General features: G+C 40.6%; 1 long non-coding RNA gene across 1 annotated transcript; it reads left to right on the top strand.

The window, feature by feature from the left end:
- The first annotated feature begins 5,555 nt into the window (after positions 1 to 5,555).
- LOC144586704 (uncharacterized) lies at positions 5,556 to 18,921 on the top strand. The gene is made up of 3 exons (XR_013541694.1): positions 5,556 to 5,712; positions 14,141 to 14,223; positions 18,863 to 18,921. It is a non-coding gene; the product is annotated as an uncharacterized LOC144586704 (long non-coding RNA).
- Positions 18,922 to 18,926: the final 5 nt, after the last annotated feature.

The raw sequence follows: 18,926 nt of genomic DNA, 5'->3' as shown, positions 1-18,926 counted from the left end.
AACATTGTCAGACCACCCAGATTAGTGGTTTCCACTAAGCATGTGCAGTGTAAAAATTCTGGAAATAAATAAATAAATAAATAAATAAATAAATAAATAAATAAATAAATAAATAAATAAATATCAACTGAAACATAACCACATAAAGACAAGATCCTTTTAAGTAAAATAATGAAAAGCTGCAAAGCTATCTATATCTTCTCATACCACAACAGAAAAAGCCATCTGTGATCACTTTGAGCAAGAAAACAGAAAAGAGAGGACAAGCCAGCCTTTCCCCACTTTTACTCCACTTACAGCACTATCATGTGTGTGTGTGTGCTTAGAAGAAAGCCTCATTAAGTTCAACGGGGCTTCCTCCCAGGAAAGTAGGTATAGGGAACCTGATTGCAGCCTTAAATTCACAGATTCCGGAGGACCCAACTGGCTGTGACCACAGAGATGTACTCAGGGATCCTGGTGTCTTTCCTTTTCCTTTTTCCAACAGGAAGAATGACTTTGTGCAAGCACAATGATCTGCATCAGGACCGATCACACAAACAAAAACATGTGTGCATAACTTTGGGGAGGGTTTTTATGTCTCACAGGGTAGGGAAGCCCTCAAGGTACTATTTGACTCCCGTTTGTACCACCTCCAAGCAGTGTGTCTAACGGTTGGGGCTGAGCGGACCTGTGGTTTGACAACATCTGGACGGCTCCAGTTTCCCTACCCATGTCTATGAGAGCAAATAGCAGTTTCAGGGCAAACGTTTTTGATCCGAGGGAAAGAAAGGTTAATATACACATAGCTATGCTGCCCTTCCAGTCTGGGTCAAGCCTTCCCTACAGCTGGTATGAGGGGAGGGAAGGAAATTACTAAAATCTACTGATACATCTCTTTGTCCTATGTCACTTGTCCTAATTAGGGTTCAGCCGAATCCGAAACAAATACTGTACACTTGACTTGGCATCAAGTGAACAATAGCTTACAATAGTAGACCACAAGGTGGTGATAATTGCTCACAAATTCACAAAAATGGAACATGGTAAAGAGACTGAAGGAGTTTTACTCATTGCCTTCCTTTCTTAAAGAAGCTGTAGCTTTCGCTGTGGTAACCAAAGAAACAAACAAACCAAAAAGCTTGTTCGGGCTATACATGCCTATCCCATGGAAATCAGCTCTGTGTGTGCACGCGTGCACACAATCACAGACACACACAGAGAGGATTGTTCTGCTTATGTCTTTTGCCTTGAGGTATTTACTTGAATGAGGAAGCCTCTAATATGATCAAGACAAGAAAGAGTTTGCAGAAGGGAGCAAATTGTTATTACTTATTAATTCCTTCATTTAAATATTTCTGTCCTAGGAATAGCATTAAACAAGCTAAAACAATGTGAAACAAGACTTTTTAAAAGATAAAACAATTAAAAATTAAATAGTTTAAAACAATGTGTATGAGATACATTCCATTGGAGACTGTCAGTATAATCTGCTTTCTTTAAAGAAGTATTTCTCGCTTTTATTATTGACCTATTTTCCATGTGTTTATTTCTAAAAATACAAAAGATGATTTTACAGCTGGAGGAGATGCACACTGGCCTGAACTCCTCAGAGGAAATACAGAAAGAAAATAAAAATATTCTGTAATGCCAAAACCCATAGTAGCATAATGCAAACAGTGCTTATTATGCTTTTGAATGGAGGAGACTCTTGAGAGTCCCCTGGGCTGCAAAGAGAACAAACGTATCCATTCTGAAGGAAATCAACCTCGAGTGCTCACTGGAAGGACAGAGCCTGATGCTGAGGCTTCAATACTTTGGCCATCTCATGAGAAGAGAAGACTCACTGGAAAAGACCCTGATGTTGGGAAAGTGTGAAGGCAGGAGGAGAAGGGGATGACAGAGGATGAGATGGTTGGACAGTGTCATCGAAGCAACCAACAGGAATTTGCTATGATTCTATTATTCTATGATAGAAGTACTTCCCAACCTTTTTGAGTCTTGACTTGCTTTTATAATGCCAAGTAACCTGAGACCTGCCACCACATTTGAATGCAAAGGCATTTTAATGAGGTAAAGAAAGCACATTAAAACAGATTTTATACAATGTAATTTTACCCTAATAATATCAATGTAATTATCCATAATTATGAGGGGGGGCTGTAAATCTGTCTGTTTCAGATAAAAACAGTTAATACAGTTTGAGTTTATTTTTTTTTTTTGAGTGTGGAAATGATACTCCCTGCATGTCTCCTCCTCTCAAGAAACCTTTCAGTTAAGAGCTCCTCCCCCTCAAGCCCAAATAAACATATTCCCCACAGGCCCCACCCTGTGTCCCAACCCCTCCCTGGGTTTCCTCCCTCTCCTTTTTGCCTGTCTTGCCTTCATCTTCCATGACTCCGGCGGGGCCCAGAGGCATATCTCTGCCCAGGTCCCCTTTCCCTTCACTGTACCACCATTGCCACACCCAGAAGTGCGGGGAAACTCATGTGGAGCAAACGTTGCTGCTGTCATGACAGCAGCAACTTTTCAACCCTGCCACCATCCTGGGTGTCAGCATTCCTGGCATGGGCTATGTGTCTGCCTTATTAAGGCCTCTCTGAGCTGGGCTAACACAATACAGTACTCAAGTCTAAAAGGCTGACACAGCCCTCCAAAGGTGGAGGCAGAGGAGCCGAGAGAAGCACGTGAGAGTGGCTTTTTCAGACAGGGTTGGAGTGATGTGTATACATCAAAGAAAAATCCAAACCAAAAACTCTAGTTGCCTGCAATTTTGGTTCAGATTAAAATTATCTATCTGTGGGCCAAGGGGATTGAACTAAAGCACTACTGTGTACACCATATTTATAACTCACCAATAAATTTAATATAATAAATATAAACATAATTGCAAGTAAAAATAACCATGCAACCCCCACAGGAAACACTTCACAATCCACTTGGGGATCCCAACTCCCAAACCCAACTCCCAAACTGGGAACCCATGTTCTATAGGCTGCGGAACATTTTGTTACCAGACAATCCCTCCTTTCCAAAAGGTGGGTCTGCTTCAACAAGTACAAATAGATGAAAAGGGGGAAAACGTGGAAAAACAAATAGTGACATTTGCCAAGTAGACACCAAAGGCTTGCTATTATGTTTGGCGCTGAAGCTTTGTAATCCCCATAAAGCTTCCAACTGTTTATTTCACAGTTTCCTTTGCTGGAGGCTTCGTGTATTCTTGCCATTGAATGATACAAGTTGACCTTGAATAACTGCTTCATAGTAGCCTTCAGCTATTCTATTTCTGCCATGCTCATATCTGTTTCTTCTCAAAACTAGAATCTCTCTTTTCCTGTTTGGGTTCTTTGTCTCCATCTGTGTCCATCATGTTGGCTTTAGTCTTCGTAAAAAGAAGAAATATTGCTTGTTGGTTTGTTCTGTCTATTATAATCCCATGTAACATTCAACATGGTATCATTAGGTTTTTCTTGCTGATTTCATGTTACTAAATCTCTACTTGCTAGGTAAGTCTTTTTTCCAACTGATGGGGTGAACTACAATGCCCACCATCTCCAGCCATTTAACAATAACTATGCTGCTGTTATGGGAGATAGTGCCAGAATCCTAATATTTTACACACAGCAGCACAGATATCACACAGTGTAAATTGTTGTAGCGAATTGTTTTAAGTGAAGAAGTTAAGACTTACATTTCTTGTTGTACATAGTTGCTTGACTAGCCATGCAACAAGAAATATCAGTGCTGACATCTTAACCAGCAGCAGTTCTCTGCAGTGATTTACTCTCATGCCAGACTGTCATGCTAGAGTATTTCCATGAATTACGCAATGGGACTTTCCTTCAATCCTCCTTCCATCTTTCAGTGCCTCCTGATTCTCAGCCCTCTGGAGTAGGATCTGAAGGTATGCACAGGTTCTACAGATGAGTCCATTCACACAGCCAAACAACAGAACTGGATACAGGCTCAGGTTGTAATGGCTGTGGCAGATCGTATAATATGATCAAATAACTGAGAGTACCAATTATTGGACTAAAAGTGAAAAATTAAATTCATGCTAAGAGTATTGAGAAGAATGGAAATGATATGATGATTCAGGTTCAGTCTCCCACAGCCTCTAATGTGTCAGATTACAACTTTCAGTGTGCAACAGTGATTAATGTATAACAATGTGTAGCTCTTACAGCAGAAAACCAAAACTGCATGCACTGTACCTACAGGAATACCAAGACCTGGGCACCAGGTCTGCTCCGCGTGCAGCATGTGCCCTTGTGCTTTTGTCTGCCTGTTTCTCTTTGCTGGCATTGTGAAACAAACATTGCAACCCGCTACCCAAATGGGCAGACAGCAATACCTCTTTGCATGTGAGAGAGCCCAACCCTGGCTACAAAGGCAAATTCTAATTATGTGCCAGGAGATTTTGAGCCAAGCTAAACAGACAGTACGAGCAAAGCCCAGTGTCAAGCTTTGGGCAGAAGATTTGGGGTGTCGTAGAAGGGCAGCAACACTTTCCCCACTGCATAAGAAGGGGGTTTCATGTACCCAAAGACGTTGGCTAGTCATTTTTCACATTGACATGAGTGGATAGATGGATGAAGTTGAGTGCCACCCTCTCTCAGGCAACAAGTTGTCTTCTTTTACTAGTTGTGATGCAAGTGCCCTGCAATGCAAATGTTTCCTATTTGTCATCCTGGCTACTCTTTTGAAAGATAGTATTCTGACAAAATGCATGTTGGATGACACAGAGACGGGATTAGCCAATGTGGCTACTCACTGCTTTGACGTTGCAATTGTTACCTGCTGTGAATGCCAAAGTGCTAGAAGTCATTAGGTGTGGCCTGCCAAAGAAGGCTGGGCAGGGAGGCCAGAGGGAGAGGACTGGGCGCTCAACCAAAAGACAGGCTTCCTTGCTGAACACTGGCATTTTTTTTTCTGCTATGGGATGGGGAGGAACAAGGTGTCTTATATATGAAACACAGTTTCCAAAGGCTCCCAGTGAATTATAAAGCAAACATCCTTGTGGCTTCAAGAGGAATCCAGGCTATAGTCCAAATATAGCACCATAAATTTATCAGTTCCCCAGAATGGTATTTCCTTCATGAGCAATAATACAGATTTTTAAAACACACACACACACACACACACACACACACAGAGAGAGAGAGAGAGAGAGAGAGAGAGAGAGAGAGAGAGATTTGGGACAGATGGTGAATATTCTCTCTGTGTCTGGTTTTCTAGACACCAGAAGGGCCAGAACGATTAGCCCCACACAAACGTACAACTCCAGTTCAGAGGAAGAATTTTTAAAATCTCCCAAGCCTTCAGCTTCTTAGTACTACCAGTGAGGAGGAAGTCAGATTGTCTTGAGTAAGTGCATTCTTACCACAAGCAGGAAAGGGTTCTGTTTCTTGCACATACCAGCATGTTATTATGAAACCTCTAGGTTTAAATAAAAGTAGCAAGATCCTATTGACATGTAGCTTTTGCAATTAGGAGGAAAGGCTGGGAGTAACTAATAGATCTGATAGGGTGTTTCGTAGCAGAAGGAGGAGCAGCACAAAACAGACCAGAAAGTCCAGTTTCTGAAATACATGTGATGAATTGCCTCTCTCAATTTTATATCCTCCTGTGTTGCTATTTCAAAAACCTTTTTGCTTTCTTGAGATTAGATTCTGACCAACCCCTGGAGTGTTACCTGAGAATGCAAGGCATGAAAGCCTGAGCTTTATGTTGGTAAGTGCCTTGTTTTGAGCCATATTTAATCTGAGCTAAGCACCTGATCTTTCTTTGTTTAAACACTGGCTATTTTGTCTTTAGTGAGCATTATTTGTGGGGTGATATGATTGGTGTTCTTTGTCTTAGACCCTAAATGTAATTATTGGGTTCAAGCATTTGGTTAAGAAAAGTTTTCAGAGTCATCTGTACTGTGCTCTTATGAAAGTAGCTAGCAACATAGACCTGGTCATATCTACTCAGAAGTTACTCTTATTAAGTCCCATGAAAGTCTTAAGCCCAGGTAAGCACGTATAAGATGTATTGCTATGATTTCCACAAGTTCGATAGATTAACAACTACATTTACATGATTCAGTCCTACAAACAGAACGAAATGTTTTAAGTGGCAGTAGTTGTCAACCAAAGATCAAGGAAATTGTGGTTTTTGGGAGAGAAAAGTGATAGTTGTCTTTCATGCGTAGTATCTAAAGGTCAAGGTAAACGTTCCCCTTGACAATTTGTCCAGTCATGTCCAACTCTAGGGGGTAGTGCTCATCCCTGTTTCCAAGCCATGGAGCCAACATTTGTCCATAGAAAGTTTCAGTTGTGGTCACGTAGCCAATGTTACCTTCCCACCATGGCGGTACCTATTTATCTACTTGCATTTTTACCTGCTTTCGAACTGCTAGGTTGGCAGGAGCTGGGACAAGTGACAGGAGCTCACTCCATCACATGGATTCAAACTGCTGATCTTTTGACCTTGTAGCCCTAGGCTTTTTTTTTTTTTTGGCGGTTTAACCTGCAGCGCCACTACATCCCTCTGCATAGTGTCTACCATCTTGCAAAGTTATAGTTTTAAGACTGGAAAATTAAGGCAGCAAGAATGGATCTCAGGTAGGGAAAATAATTAGACACAGAAATAAATATATGATAATAGGTCAGTCCCAAGAAGCCGGCAGATGGAACAACATTTAAAAGACTGGGATGCAGGAAGAAATCAAACATGGTGCCTTATATTACTCATGGCAATGGCAGCAGTAGCTTAGCCCCTTACATCAGGGTCCAAGCATTTCAGCAGAGACCACTGTGCTGGACACATCTGGCCATGGATTTATCTGGATAATCATCATCTGAGAGATCACTTCCATTTCAACTTCCGCCATGGAATGGCTACAATGAAGGGACATATACGAAGCACCACAGAATCTTAGAATGGAAGGAAGCTGCCTATAAGCGCAAGCTAGGGCTGCATGATTAGCCCTTGGCAACCAGGGGAGCAAGCACATGGGTGAAGTGGGAAGGGAGGATTACGTCAGGGGGACCTCTGGGAGAGCGCTTTGTAAAACTGCAAAAAAACAACAACTAAGCAGTAGGGACGTGGTGGCACTGTAGGGACGTGGAGGTGCTGTGGACTAAACCGCAGAAGCCTGTGCTGCAAGGTCAGAAGACCAAGCAGTCGTAAGATCGAATCCACGCGACGGAGTGAGCGCCCATCGCTTGTCCCAGCTCCCGCCAACCTAGCGGTTCGAAAGCATGTAAAAAATGCAAGTAGATCAATAGGGACCACCTCGGTGGGAAGGTAACAGCGTTCCGTGTCTAAGTCGCACTGGCCATGTGACCACGGAAGATTGTCTTCAGACAAAACGCTGGCTGTATGGCTTGGAAACGGGGATGAGCACCACCCCCTAGAGTCGAACACGACTGGACAAAAATTGTCAAGGGGAACCTTTACCTTTACCTTTACTAAGCAGTAATAAAGAGGCAAAACAAGCAAGGACCAAGAGCCATGATTGTAATAATAATGAATTTCAAAAAGGATGGTGCTTTCATATGATGACAGCCTTGGTGTTTAAAAACTGTTCAGATGTTGTATCTATGAATGCATATTTATCTCCTTGTACAAGCAATGGGTGTTTCTCATTTCAGTATATGAAGGTGGTCAATTTGCATATTCATTATTGCTATCAGTGCATGCTGATGCAAGAATGCTGCCCAGCTAGCTTTATTACTATTATATACTATTACTGCTAGCATTTCTACTCTACACTTTGTCCAAAGGACTCGGATTGATATATAAGGTCACTTTCGTCATATTTTGGGGTTGATAAGTAGGATGCTTGGCCCAAGGTCATCCAACACTCTGTTGACTAGACCACATTGTCTCATCACCACCACCTCTCTGCTTTCACATGATGTGCCCATTTTTGTAGAGATGTTACCTACATTTTTCCAGCCAATATATGCAACTGCCACCCCATATTTATACTGTTGATTCCACATGTGCAGTTTGATTATGTCCACACCCATCAAAGCATTTGTATGCAGGTAAACACCACATGAACGCACCTACTCTGTAGTGTCTGCTATTCACCCTATTGTGGAGGGGATATGGTACTAGACAGCACTCCCAAATTAGGCAATTTGAGGTATCAACACAGTGGAATATGGAGCTGCCTTTGAAGAGTGCTCGGACACTGCAAGTGGTCCAGAAGCTACCTGTGAGGCTACGTGATGGAACTGATGAAGCCGCCAAAATTATGGAATTGGTCAATCCCACTATCATATAAAAGTGATGATATTTATCTAGGATCAATGGATTTACATTTGATTTGGGGTACTAATCAGAGTGCTAATCATAACATTTAAACCTATGAATGACTCCTCACTGGGCTACATTAAGGGCCACCAGATTTGTCATGAATCCTTCCTGCCTCCATGTTCAGATCTGCACTGGAAGCTCTTGTTTGGTTGTTTCTACTAGGAAAGGGTGACAGGAAGGGGAAAAGCTCCTTTAACAGGGTTTTGGAAAGCTCCCTCCAGGTCTCCTTGTTTCAGACAATTTCTGGGCCAAAATATATGCTAAGGCAAACGGATCATGACAGTCGCAGGTAATGTTGATGTTCAAGAGGCTGAGTGAAGCAGTCTTTTGTGTCTGAGAAGTCAGACTTGCAAGGTAAAAACTCTGCTTCGGATCTGAAAACAAATCACAAAAACCAAACAAGCTGATTTGCAAATTACAGAAGGTGAAGAAAGCTTCTTCTGCCTTAGTCTCTCAGACACAATCAGCTCCTGAAGAAATTCCCTCCTCTACTAACAAGTTACCTGCAGGAGTTATTATTTTATTAATGTTATCTATTTTGCTTTGACATTTTGTCTTGTGAATAAATTACTTTTGGACAGGTCACTTTGAAACTAGGATAAGTAAGCTATCCTTGAATATCTTGAAGATTTGGTCAACCAGGGTAGTCATTTTGTGGATGGAGATCATAACTATTACCTGTATATTTGCAATGGCCAAGCAGTGACAATTCTTACGGTAATGGGTCTTTTTCTACTTAGGCTGGCTGGTATCCTTTTTAGAAGAATCTGCCAGGATGTATGTTTCGTTGGCATAGAATTCAGGAACTTGGCACTTCTCCATGCCACTATAAGGAGGCAGGATGATTAATTAGTTAAACAAATTAATGAAATTACTGAAAGCACAAAATGTTCCCTTTTCCTTTTCTGGCCCATTACACTTTACCTTGAGAAAGCATCCCTAATGGCCATTCTTCCCTGTTTTTCCACATGATCTGGGCTTGAACCCAGTAACAGGCAGAGTCAGAAGTTACACTTGCTTCCCATCTCCTAAGGTTCAGATAACAGGAAATAAATTCACTATATGTTTAACAATAACCAGTACCAATACCTACATCATCATATAAAATAATATCATATGCAATGTGCTTTTCATACGCATCTGCTTGTATATTTTATGAAGCTGTCTTTTTTCTTGTTGTGGTTCTCATTACTCAAGATGCTGAGATGGCTAAGTGCAAATGCAACCGCAATTGCTTGCCATCCCATCTTACTGTCCAAGAGTGTCAGGCATTAGAGATGGAGCTGCTGGCTCCATACTCCCTTCCAATTGCTTCAGAGCTCATGGCCGACTAGCCACTCATCAGCCTGGCAGGCAGGCTTGTCTTCTCTCCTTCTGCCAGGAGTGGCTAGTTGATCGTAAGCTCCGGAGCAATTGGAAGGGAGCATGGAGCCAGCAGCAGAAGCAGATGGGTGAGTGGATGGTCCAGCCCCAGGGGACCAGACCCTCGTTATGTCCACCTGTGCAGGGGTATTCGTATACAAATAACTCCCATCTGTATTAGGCATCCATTTTCCCTCTGAGACTTACGGAATCTACAGTTGTGTTGAGATACTGGGTGGTTAGTGAATGTGAGCAAAGCATAAATATAGTTATAGCTGAAGTGGTCTGAGCAGGGAACCTTAGAAAGTTTGAAGGGACATATCTGCTTAATAAGTAGGAGAATAACTGAGCAAACAGTGCTTTTAAATCTAAGTTTGTCTACACTACACAGTTACAGCAGTTTCTTACTACTAACTGCCACAGCTCCACCCAGTAGAAACCGGAGATTGTAATGTGGTGACGTATGTATTAGGGATGGGACTTTCAGGGGGGGAAAAACTTCCAGTCCCATGATTAGGCAGGAACCACTTGAGCCAAATAACAGGACTGAGCTGTCAAATGGTAGCAGGCAGAAGAGCCCTCTTACCTCCAGGCCATTCCTGCACCACTACTTCATGCCCTCTGAAAAGCACCCAGCTACAACATTGCAGATTCTCAGTGTGGTGTAATGGCCAGAGTGACAGACTAGGACTCTGGAGAAGAGGGTTCAAATCCCTGCTCAGCCACGGAAACACACTGGAGAAGTGGAACTTCCCACTCCTTAAATATCTCACTTATCTTGAAAATCCTTTTAGGATCACTGTTTCTAACTTGGTGTCACATTAAACACATTTTAACTGACCTTGAAAGGATGAAAGTCTGAGTCAAACATGAGCCAGCTATAGGATCTTGAACCTGGGTCATGAGCAGAGTTTTCACTTCAGTACTGTAGTTTCAAAAGGGGTAGCAATTTTGAACGTCGGTGATTGTTCTGTCTTTCCTTGTCCTTACCAGCAAGCCCTATTTTCAGGTGTATTTCCGTGCCTTGTGTATTGTTTCAAACATAGGTAGTGCCAATGATCTGGCTTTCCCCTATCTGCCAACTTTACTGCATGCCTGGATGTGAGGGACAGGCCTTAGTGTTCCTGGTGGTCTCCTCATAGGTTACCATGAGAACAGGTTCCCAGGCTCATTTGTCCTGTCCTCTTTTTGTTTCTAGCATTTTAAACAAGTGGTGGTCACTTTATTTGATTCTGGAAGTAACCTTCCCACTGAGATTTAGAATGTAACTCCTCTGTGTGTTGAGTTCCTTCACAAGGAAATTGATGTCTATTTCTAGACCCCGTGTAGCTCACTTGTTTAGATGCATTATCCTCACATTATAGTTGTGAAGGAAAAGTTAGGGAGGAAAAACTATGTAGTCACACAGTTAGTCATACAAAGGAAGGGCAGGACATGTTCTCAATCATCCCAGTGTAGGACACATAATAGTAGGCTCAAGCTACAGGACGTCAGATTTGGGCTGAATATCAGGAAAATCACAAACATGAATTTGACCCAACTCCGGGAGGCAGTGGAAGACAGGAGGGTCTGGCATGCTCTGGTCCATCGGGTCACGGAGAGTCGGACACGACTAAACAACAAACATCAGGAAAAATGTCTTAACTGTTTGAGCAGTATGATAATGGAACCAATTACCTCAGGAGGTGGTGAGCACTCCAGTGCTGGAGGCATTCAGAAAAAAATTGGACAACCATCTGTAAGATCCGCTTTGATTTGGATTCCTGCATTGATTGGACTCGATCACGTTATCGGCCCCTTTCAATGCAACTATTCTATTATTCTATGTAAGCCAAAAGTAAATAATAAAGCAAAGGAGGAAACCATCTAAGAAGAAATCCTTGAGGTACATATTACAGTTAGGAGACTAAGGACATCTGGTTATCCAGTGCAAAATTCCTACAGCGGACAAAGGATAAAAAGCTTTGCAAAGTGTGGCCAAGGGTGACTATGGATTAAAAATGCAGTTTTATCCAGTTTCTGTAAATGTGGCAAAATCTGGTGGGTTGAGGAGGAAGAAATCAACAAAGTTTAATTTGCAGGCGTGGATCAATAAAACATTGGGCTATGAGCTTTTACTCTTATTAGAACAATACATAGGGAAGTTGACAATGATTTTTAAAAATTATTTTGGGGGAAGGGAATGGGAAGATCTGGAACAGGGAGCCTCTGTTTCAAGAAACTTCCTGGCCCGGCCAGAAAAATACATTAATGCAATAGAAGTAGAATTAAAACATGAGATGTAGATGATGATGTTAATACCCCATATGACAAGACACAAATTTCATATTAAAACCTTTGAATTTTTATAAGGGAAAACCGGTATAAGCCAAAAATGAAAATGAAGACTACTGAAACCTGAAAAGTGCACTGAGCAGTGGAGCTTTATATTTTTCTGTATGTGAAACTTATCCATGAGAACATACAGAGAAAACAGAATGTGAGCAGTAATGTTGAGAAATGTTAGTCTTTCCATACCAAGAACTGTCCTGGCACTTTGTTCAAATTAACCAACAGAGGAGCAGTTTAAAGGTGGCAACGTGAGGGCATTTGGGGAGTGTTTAATCATCTCTGGCCATCTTTCAGGACACTCTTCCTTTTGCATCAAATCAAGGAAGCTTGCTTCTGGCAGGTAAATGCAGGAGGGGCAGGCATTATGGGGAAGGATACACATCTTGTACATTGAATAGGACCTTAAATACAGTAATTCTTACGATAGAAAGCAAGGGTTTTCCTGAAGTGTGAATGGCCAGTTCATGTTTTTAGCTACAACAAATGTTTCTGTACAGGTTTCTTGGTTAAGTTTGAACATCTTGAGCTCATATGTGCCAAGCTCCTTTTCGCTTAATCAGAGCCCAATCTCTGACAAACAGGTTTTACTCTCTCTCTCTCTCTCTCTCTCTCTCTCTCTCTCTCTCTCTCTCTCTCTCTCTCTCTCTCTCTCATTTCTCTGTCTCATATATTTTCTCTGGATATGTGCTTACATTACACTTCATGTCCCTCTCAACTCTTGTTATCTGTTTTTCATTATTCTATTCATACATTTTTGTCAAATATAAAATATTAGTACTTCTAAATATTTCTACGTGAAATCCCACTGATCTTTTCTTCCTTCCAAAGCCATGTAGACTCTTGAAGGTTGGAATTTTCCTTCTCGTCTTATTTCCACTGCCCTTCCCCCACTTCATTCAGGGCACATGCCTTCCCCTTTCCCCAGAAACCCAAACTGTATTAGCAAGTTTGAAGACTTACAAAGGCCTCAGATGTCTCTTTTCAGTGGGCTATGCCTTCTCCCCAACTTACTCCAACTATCTTCCATTCTGTTTGGAAGCTTGATCAATTGTTCTTCTTAAAAACAACTGTTTCTATGGTTATAAATACAGTACAAAGTACTGTTTATTTACATAGATATTATCTTTATAATACAAAGGAGTAACAGCATTACCACCCTTTTTCATATACTCCTAATACTGTTAAGGCCCTGTATGCAAGATAACCCCAGGATTCTAGTGACATATGGCATAAATCAGCACATACCAAACAAGTGGATGTAGCTCTTAATGAATAATGCAGGATTATTGCTGGCTGCCTGAAATTTACTTCACTGGGGAAAAAAAACTATTATTTGGCTGCCATTGTATGTTGAGAGGTGCTAGCAAATAATAAATGAAATAAGGTAATAGAGCACCAAACCCATCCACTTCCTGGACACCAATCATTGAAACAAAGATTGAACTTTTAAACTGAATGTTTTTGCCACCAGGCCCAGGTAAAATCATCACCAAGGGATACAACCTACCCTATAACCTCACTCAAACAGAGCACAATGCTATACACAGCGTCAAAAATAATCCCAACATAGTCATCAAAGGGGAAGATAAGGGTGATGCTTGTGTTGTCATGGACAAATCAAACTACACACAAGAAGCTGAGAGACAATTGTCTAAATTTCACTAACTTTCACCAGTGCCCAATTATTAAAAAAAATGCCTAGAAAAATTCCACCAGGATTTCATTAATTTCTGTCCAAATATCAACCTCATCCTGGAACATGATTTTGCCTTTTTCAAACTGAAGTAGGATGCTGAAAGAATAATTGAGAAAAATTGAGCTACTTGGATACAGGACACAGTGTTCTGTGAATGTGGAGAAATGCAATCAATGCAGCATTTAGGTGCCTGCAGTTTTTGCACCCAGTTAGTGTCTTAGCATTCAGCCAAATAAAAGTGGGTCCGGCAAAAGTAAGATCAGTTGAAACTGTAGTCGATGCTACTATGAGTCAGTCTGCCTGAGAACATTCATTTAAGATTACCTTAGACTTACTGCACCCAGCCCAGGAAGCATGAGTGACATCCTGGGTGAGACATTGTTTTATTATTAGTTGCAGACACTGTTCTGAGGAGATGTCTTCATCAATCATTCATATTTCTCTCTTTTTTCTGGACAGCACAGTTCATCTTTGAAACAGCGAGACCCTGCTCACTCAGAACCACCAAAGAGGCAATTATAAACATTAGTAACACCACACAGGTTAGTTCATTTCTTCAGTTTCTCTAGGTGCCTATGTTTCGGCAGCCATTTTACTTCATGCACGTGGCTATTTTCTTACTATTTGGAGCATCTGTGGTTTTAGGCATATTGAATAGACTGGTTTCCCATAATCACCATTTGTTTTCATCACATTGGGCATGAAATGAAGGAGATCATCTGAAGCCATCCAGTCAGGGCTGGACTGAAACATCCCTAGGCCCTCCTCACCTATGTCAATTGCCTCAGAGCATTATCCAAAATATTCTTCTAGACGGAAAGGACTCTGGGGATTCATTGGGGCAAGTAAATTGTTTCAGCAATGTTTGCTGAAACAATGAGGCACTTGATCTCTTTAGATAGTTATCTTTTCAAGAAAAATCACTTGAGTCTTGGTAGCATAGGAATGCTTGGACTTGTTGGAACTAAAACTTGTTATGTGCGGTATTCTGTTACACACACAGACACAGACACACACACCAAAGACTTTTTCCACATTTACACTCCTTCTTGATCTTCTTCCTTCTTGGGGCTTAATTACCTGTACCAGAAAGTGAAAAATCCTGCTCCCACACAAGCACCCCTTTGAAACCCTGGGTGATAATTGGTAGCCCATCCAGAAAAGAAAAAATCAGTGAATTGGATCCTTAAGTAGCATGTGTCCACAAATGCTTCCTGTTCCTGAGTACAGTGGTGCCCCGCATAGCGACAATAATCTGTTCCGGATAAATCATCGCTGTCCGGAAACGTCACTATACAGGGCAAAAAACCCCATAGGAACGCATTAAACACTATTTAATGCGTTCCTATGGGGGGAAAACTCACTGCTAAGCAGAAATCCCCATCCGGCCGCCATTTTTGCTGCCTCAGTAAGTGAGGAATCGGCACAAAAACGCTGCGGGTGGCCATTTTCTTGATGCGACAGCCATTTTGGAACCACTGAACAGCTGTTCTAAAACATCACATTGCGAAGATCAGTAAGCGAAACGCTTACCGATCATCGCAATGCAATGTTTACCCTATTTAAACATCGCTATGTGATCGCAAAAACGATCGCAAAATCTGCATCGCTATGTGGATTCGTCGTTAAACGGTGTGCTTGTTATGCGAGGCACCACTGTAATTTGCTTGCAGAAGGGGAAGGGCAGGCTATCACTTGCATTCATTCCCATCCCCGTGTGTACTTGATCAACTACCATTACTAAACAAGGTTGTCCCTTCACGAGAAAGCCAAAAGTGTGTGGTCTCTGCTATTCAAGCATTCAGCAATACATTTTATATCCGACGCAACGCAACCCCTCTCTGTCCCTCTGTCCAATCCTGGGACGAATGCACCTATGCCCATATATGTGTCCCCCCTTGCTGCACTAACTCTACACTGACTCATATTTCTTAACATTCACTTTCCACTTTTGTTTCTCAGTTCTCTATGAACTTAGAACTATTGCTTCACCTATCCGTATCAAACCCAGAATCTGCCATGGGACTTAAAAGCATCACAGTCTCCTCTTGCCTCCTGTCAAGTCAGGAAGCCACATAATAAAGATAACTTGAGTAAAAAGCCATGTTTAAAAAAGTTTCTCAAAAGGCCCAATTGTAAAGTTTCTCAAAAGACCCATCAGCTGAAATCCTGTGTTTGTGTAAACGCCACAGGACCAGCATTGCGCTACCTATTAGAGTGGGACTAAACTGTATCACAACATTCAGTTGTCTGCCTTCAAGTGAGTAAATTTCTGTAACTTTGTTGCTGAGCTCTTTAAAGACTCAGTTCCTTCCAGTTTTTTCCAAATATTTTTATTTATTTCTATAACTATAACAAAAAACAAATCATACATAAAAACATATAAACTGAAACACAATAACAGTGTTCCCCACCACCATATACGGGACCGCTTGCCATATTCTTCTTTTTCTTCTTCTTCTTCTCCTTCTTCTTCTTCTATTGTCCTCCCCTCCTTCCATTTTAATAGTGTTTTTAAAAATAATTTCATGTCATTATTTATTACAGTATTTAAAAGCAACTTATTATATTACTTGTGTTATTTTTTTTCTTTGTTACTTTTCTTTGCCTTTGTGGGGCAGGGGAATTGCTTTTTAAGATTGGGAAAAATATGTAAGTGTCCTTGAAAGTGCCCTTTAAAAATAACTTTGAAATGCTATTAGTTACAGCAGGGGGTGAACCTTGTTCTCTCTTATTGCCGTACTATTGAAATGTAACTTCATCATAATAATTTTAAACAAAAAAATTAATGCCATGCTAACTCATTACTTTCAAACTCTAGTTTATATATACATTAATAATGAAATATTTACTATTCATATTGTGCTTTTGATGAATAGGTGTTTGTTTGTAAAAGGTTGATATTGACAATAAATTTGTTGCTAGATTGTAATTTTTCTTGAATTTTGTTGATCTGAAAATATTGCAGCATGTAGGTAAATAGATACAGAAGTAGGCTGAAAATATGTGTGCTAAATCCAGTTGTTTGTCCTAGTTATTGTTATACCCATTGAAAAAGCTGGACTTCTGAAATGTTGAATGACTGAAGTACCATTAATTCAATTAGTCTGCTCAATTTGAGCAGTTGGATTTAGGCCCATATCTTTAACTCTATTACTGAGATACATTACTTAAGCCTTATTAAATTACTGAGATTTTATGGCTATTTATTCCCTTACATGTAAATAAAATAAGGCAATTAACCTTCTGTTTCTTAATGGAATTAGGTTATATTTATTTATTTTGGATATTTTTAAAAATTATCTCTCAATGTGACTTGTAGTCAATAAATTAGAGACAATAACTCAATAAAAGAATAATTGAAAAATAATTAATGATCTTAATGCCTGAATAAGAAACATAAAAATACATCACAAGTCAGCCTATCCATCAATCAGAATTACTCCAGAACCAGAGAGATAGTTATGCTGATCTTATATCAAAGGCAAATTAATCAGAAAAGTGTCTTGAAACTTAATCTGTTTCTTTAACTGTTATCACATACCATTTTATTGCTCATGTTTCTACCTATTTTAGATGGATATATTTTATCTTCTATTTAAGATATAGATTGTCTTGAATGACATCTCGCCCTGTTAGTACCATGTGAAACAATCCAACTCAATTTCCTCTTGCTCTGTGCAGGAAAAACTAATACAAAGAACAGATGCTGGAGGAGCATCATTCTCATAGTTACTTAATTCTATTCCTTGACTGCTTAGAAAGAAATAATGAAATAATGAAATTTAAATGATCTAAAATACAACTTTTAAAAAAGAAAGAAAGAAAGAAATTTGTTGGTGTGAGGCTTTATACCGTTGTGACATTAATTCTTCCATATATAAACTATTCGGTAGGGTTTTTTTGTGCCCTGCGGAGTGCAATAGATGGAACTTTCAAGGAGAAGGGCCTCTTTCAAAGTCACTGTGTGCCCTTTAATGGGTTCAGTAACCTTCTCTCTAGTGGCTCTCAAGTTTGGAAATAAGAGCCAAGGCTATGCAGTCAGACAAGCCTCTTCCATGAATACATCCAGGGCCAAAACCTATGCTGGATCCTAACAAGGGTAAACAACCCTGAATTAATGAACCAAAGTCAAGTGTACTTTCTGCTGTTTCCCTGAATCACTGATACAGAAATACATTTGTAGGATTTGTAGTGTATTGCTGGCTTAGTTCTAAACTCATGACCAAACTGATGTGTAACATTTACAAATGAAAATCCTGTCCATTTTGTTATTTAAATTTTGTTTTCCCAGCTTTTGGTCCAGTTAACTTTTACAACCCTATTAGGAGCCATTACAGTGCATTACTGTTCAAACACTATAACAAGTAACGGGAATAAATTACTTTTAATTTATTCCCTTTTTTGTTACTTTTCTTTTAATCAACCTGTGATTAAAAACAGATGTTTTATCACAAGAAGCGATTTAGAGCCCAGATTGCAAGCACTGGAAACAGAATTTCATGGATTGCAGAGTGAAATCTGCAATTGGATTCAGCAGACATATGCAGAGATCCCCAAAGGCCGTCAAAGCGACACAGAGCCAAGAGGCCTGACAGAAGCAGGCAAAGGAGTAGGAAGATGTGATCACACGGGGAAATGGACTGCAGTTTGGACTGCTTGTGGAGTGGTCTGGTTTGATCTATATACCAGCGATCACACGATGTACGGAGGAAGGCACTCCAGACCGACCCCAATCTGTGCCCCAGGGCTTCTCCTGTTTCGGGCTTTGCTGGAAGTGATTCCCTGGCAGACAGAAGGGCCTCTTTAAGGGAGACCATCCCAGTTCATGTGACCCTTTCTTGTGCAATCGGGCGGGCATTTGCAGCTGTTTGATAACACTTCCAGATTAGCAGTCACTGGACTTTTTTTTCTAAATAATACAAAGAGCTCTAAACCACATGCTAATCTCTTGGGGTCACAACCACCATTTCTGTACCTGTAAACACCAAGGTCCAAGAGGCATGAGATCTCTCTGAACTCCCAATAAGGTATATACCAAAATACTGAACAAGATAAATGAAATAAGGATATAGAACATGTTGAACACTAAACAGAGCATGGGGAAATATTAATTCCCTTTTCTTCTGGTGTTCGTGACCTTCTTAACATGAATTGCAAGCTCCCCTTTTGTTTTTATAGAAGCAGCAATGAAGCACCACAAGTCTTCTGCAGCAGATCGTACAGTAAAGCAGAAAGGTAATGC

This window comes from Pogona vitticeps, chromosome 2 (assembly GCF_051106095.1).
Source record: "Pogona vitticeps strain Pit_001003342236 chromosome 2, PviZW2.1, whole genome shotgun sequence".
Classification (NCBI taxonomy): Eukaryota; Metazoa; Chordata; class Lepidosauria; order Squamata; family Agamidae; genus Pogona; species Pogona vitticeps.
This window is presented reverse-complemented; position numbering and strand designations above follow the sequence as displayed.